At 42.0% G+C, this 5000-nt stretch overlaps 1 protein-coding gene across 3 annotated transcripts in view; it reads left to right on the top strand.

The window, feature by feature from the left end:
• Positions 1-5000, top strand: part of LOC139392500 (IQ motif and Sec7 domain ArfGEF 3a) — a 180034-nt gene that overhangs the window by 121322 nt on the left and 53712 nt on the right. The gene's annotated exons all lie outside the window — the stretch shown is intronic.

Here is a 5000-nt window from a genome sequence, read left to right as displayed (position 1 = left end):
GAGCAGTGGTTAGTGAGTGGAGACCTCCCCCCAAGATAAACCCTATTGGAGCAGTGGTTAGTGAGTGGAGACCCCCCCCCCCCCAAGATAAACCCTAATGGAGCAGTGGTTAGTAAGTGGAGACCTCCCCCCCAAGATAAACCCTATTGGACCGGTGGTCATCATTCCCACGGTGAATGGCTAGGTTCGCTATGCTATGAAACCACACACTATTACAGAGACTCTGATATTACCGGCCGCAATTTATAAGGTGAAACAATGTGTGGGGAGGCAGGGGCCCAAAAACTCACGTCAATACCTTTGTCAGATAGTGCTGTCAAACAAATAATTGATGCTATTGCTAGCAATCAAGAGCACACTGACTGAACCACTCAAAAACTCCCCAGCTTATGTTCTTCAAATGGATTTTAGATGTGAGGCCCTGACTTTTGTTCGCTATACATGTCGGGGGGCACAGGGAATGTTCAGTGTGCTGCGTGGCTATTTTGACGAAAAACTGATTCCATGGGATCTACTGGTGGGCTTTTGCACAGATGGGGCTCCATCTATGGTGGGACGGCAGGCAGGCCTCTGCACTCTAGTTAGGAATGTGTCTCCCTCTGCCATATGGACATATTGTATGATACACTGAGAACAACTGGCAGCAAAAGAGCTGAGCACAGAACTCTGAGATATATTGCAGCAGTTCACTTCAATTGGAAGATATACTGAACAAAAATATAAACGCAACATGAAACTATTTCACAGATTTTACTGAGTTACAGTTCATATGAGGAAATCAGTCCATTGAAATAAATGAATTAGGCCCTAATCTATGGATTTCACATGACCAGGCAGGGGCGCAGGCATGGTGGACCCAAAAGGACTTCATTACAGACAGAAATTACAGGGGCGTAAACACATTTATACACAAAATCTGAGAGAAATAAGATTTTTGTGCATATGAAACATAGGACCATCACTTTACATGTTCAGTTTATATTTTTGTTCAGTGTACATCAAACCACATCACTGGGCACACACTTGTTCAGTGTACATCAAACCACATCACTGGGCACACACTTGTTCAGTGTACATCAAACCACATCACTGGGCACACACTTGTTCAGTGTACATCAAACCACATCACTGGGCACACACTTGTTCGCAAAACTATGTGGAGATATGGGATCAGAGAATAGCTCTGTTCTATTTCACATCGAGGCTGGATGGTTATCGAGGGGGAGTGTTGGAAATATGTTTTGCATTGAGAGAGGACTTGACTTTCTGTGTAATGAAAATAATAAATGTGTCTCCTTGCCAATGTAACAGACATACAATATTTGGGAAACTGAACAAATGGAACAGAAGCATATAGAGGAAATACAAAAACATTGTACAGATGAGTGACTGAATCAGTGTCACGCCCTGACCATAGAGAGCTGTTTACTCTCTATGTTGGTTGGGTCGGGGTGTGATTTAGGGTGGGTTATCTAGGGGAATTGTATATCTATGTTGGCCTGATATGGTTCCCAATCAGAGGCAGCTGTTTATCGTTGTCTCTGATTGGGGATCATATTTAGGTAGCCATTTCCCATTGTGCTTTGTGGGATCTTGTCTAGGTGTGAGCACTACTCTGAACGTCACGGTTCATTTGTTTGCCTTATTGTTTTTGTTATTTGAGTTTTCTCTTCCTAAAAAAAAGGATGGAAATATACCACGCTGCATTTTGGTCCACCCCTTATGACGATCGTGACAATCAGTGGATTCAGAGGAAAGAATTCTTATTGGAGAGAGAGTCTTTCAAAAGCGAACCATTCCCACTTCCCTCGGCTATGCATGTTTCTAACAGAACACAGCATCAGTAAGTGTCCCACACCAGTGATGACTGCTCACCAACCAATGCTTGGTTGAGCACTTTGGGACCTAGTTCCCAATCCGTTTGACTGTGATCCTGGCTCAGTTGACATGCCAGTAAGTGAAATCGAACAGCTGATCGAGCTGTAATGTGACTGAATGCTACAGACAACGCATTCACAGATCACTACGGAGGAGTTTTGGTTCCTGACTCAATGGGAACACCCTGCTGTCTGCCTCAGGGCATTACAACTCAATGTACCCTTCGCCAGCTCATATCTGTGTGAAGCTGGATTCAGTGCTTTTGTCTGCATTCAAACCAAATATCGATCCAGGTTGGATGTGACAGCAGAGATGAGGTGCGCTCTGTCAACCACGCCTCCTGACTTTGAGAAGCTCCGATGCATCATGCATTAAGCCACACCCATCTCATTAGTGTTGGTGAGAGACATTATGTCAGACTAATGTGACTGTCATAGACCCACATTAAATGTAAGTGATGGTGAGTTGAGAAGACAATCAGAAATACTGTTGGCATGTTTTTCAGTTGACTGCCAAAGCCCCAAATAAGAAAGTAAACATTGGCTGCTAATAAAACATTTTGGTCGTGAGAGTTTTGAGATATAAAACATGGGGTGTTACACTGTCCCTGTTTGCAGTTGACTACACAGTGTTGTGTCTTTGGCTATGCCGGATTATGTGATATGACATGCTATTCTATAAAATAATTTCTCTGTAATTAATATCACCTGATTGAGCTAATCATGTAAATGTAATTAACTAGAGAGTCGGGCACCACAAAATAATATTTATAGAGCTGTTATCTTCCGAATAAACTCTTAAAGACCTAGTAGTATTTTACATCCATAGCAGTCAACATTAATCTTCATCTTACTCCAGTCTCATCTGAAAGTTGTAAATTCTTGGTTATCTGCAAGAACCCTGGCTAACAATTTGAATCAGCAATACAAATTAGGTATTTAGTAAATAAATAATTAAACCCAACTAATCACACAGAATTCACATACACACAATTAATTATAACTTTCATAAATTACGTCATAAAGGAAAACGTCCCTAGCGGGCGGAACAGATATGACAGCTTGTTACACAAAGGAAAAGGGGCTGGGTTGGAGTGAAAGAGCGGGAAGACTGAGGAACAAAGGAAAAAAGCTGTGCTATCGTAAATACAGTATCTTATGCACTCTAAATTACTGCCCATTTGGAAAAGGAAAATGCAATAAATATTTACTCTGAGCTGCGCTTCAGTAGGTTGGTGGTAGATGGAAGGCGGTGTTGCCAAACCGAGTCCTCTGTTCTTTGAAGAATGTCTCTGGTTGTCAATTGGATGCGTTGTAGTAACGTCGCTGTGTGATAGACGGGATACTGTCTGTTCCTTGCTAACCTGCGTTTGCAGCTGCGGTCGCTAACTCAACAGCTAGGAGGTATCACTTCTGTAGTGAATAAGAGTTCAAAAGTTCATACCATTCGCAACCAAAGCTCGTGCTGATGTTGGCTTCGTTCTGTAGTTATTATCTGAACCATTCTGACATAGGACCGTCGCCCTCATATCCTCGGAACAGGAAGTTATGTTGTCGTCAAGGGCTTATATAGGAAGGGAGGGTGTGTTTGAAAAGTTTTATAGCCCTTGTCCCTTCACAGGGGAGGGCCACTGATTGAGCAGCTCTATCTTATGAAAACCCAAATGTCACATTTTAGAAGCTAAAATCACATTTCATCCCATCACAAATCATTTCATATTCAAATATTTAAATTGAACAACAATTCCATGTGAATCCGATAACTCTGATGTGTAGACTTTCCACTGTAGAGTTTATGTCATCATATCATTGATGAGAATGTCTCAGATGACAACCGAACTGACATCATATTCATTAAGTACCACCGCATATGTTCAATTGGTCAGATACCAGAATATAGTTAATTTCCCCCCACCTACTGATGTTCCCAGAATCTCTATGTTAACCAAGGGTTTTGCAAATGTAACCTTAGTAGGGTAGAGAGAGGAAAAAGGGGGGAAGAGGTATTTATGACTGTCATAAACCAACCCCTCAGGCCAACGTCATGACAACAGGTATTGTAACAGTCATAGTGAGAGAGGTTAACACATAGACAGTTGACTACACTGGTATTGTAACAGTCATAGTGAGAGAGATTAACATATAGACAGTTGACTACACTGGTATTGTAACAGTCATAGTGAGAGAGGTTACACAGACAGTTGACTACACTGGTATTGTAACAGTCATAGTGAGAGAGGTTAGCATATAGACAGTTGACTACACTGGTATTGTAACAGTCATAGTGAGAGAGGTTAACACATAGACAGTTGACTACACTGGTATTGTAGCAGTCATAGTGAGAGAGGTTAACACATAGACAGTTGACTACACTGGTATTGTAACAGTCATAGTGAGAGAGGTTAACACAGACAGTTGACTACACTGGTATTGTAACAGTCATAGTGAGAGAGGTTAGCATATAGACAGTTGACTACACTGGTATTGTAACAGTCATAGTGAGAGAGGTTAGCATATAGACAGTTGACTACACTGGTATTGTAACAGTCATAGTGAGAGAGGTTAGCACAGACAGTTGACTACACTGGTATTGTAACAGTCATAGTGAGAGAGGTTAACACAGACAAAGGGAGTATTAACAATAGACCATAGCCTCGAGACAATCTGACAATCCTCCTGAGCTGTCATGTGATGTTCTGCTATAATTCTCCTGGATGCCTTTCACTCATATGACTGTGTGGGAGAAAAGAGGATGCTAGCGCCACTCTGTCTGTCTGTGTGTCTGTCTGTCTGTGTGTGTGTGTCTATGTGTGTGTGTTTCTCAGTGTCTGTGACGCTGCTAGCTCAATCTTTTAATTAAATCTACACCAACAGCCAAGCTCAAATATACCCAGTCTCAACCCTGAAGTGATGCGTTATAATTTAGGGGTGTGTATATGTGTATATATGTGTGAGTCTGTCTGCCTGCCTGCTTGCCTGCCTGCCTGCTTGTCTGTTGGTTCTGTGTGCATGTCTGTGTGAGTGATACTTTTCACAGTAAAGGCATCATATAAAAACAGCAACAAACAGTACGATGGTAGCCAACAAAGACCACCCCAAGGCCAGTCAGAGATAGTGGACACT

This window comes from Oncorhynchus clarkii, chromosome 33, assembly GCF_045791955.1.
Source record: "Oncorhynchus clarkii lewisi isolate Uvic-CL-2024 chromosome 33, UVic_Ocla_1.0, whole genome shotgun sequence".
NCBI lineage: Eukaryota > Metazoa > Chordata > Actinopteri > Salmoniformes > Salmonidae > Oncorhynchus > Oncorhynchus clarkii.
This window is presented reverse-complemented; position numbering and strand designations above follow the sequence as displayed.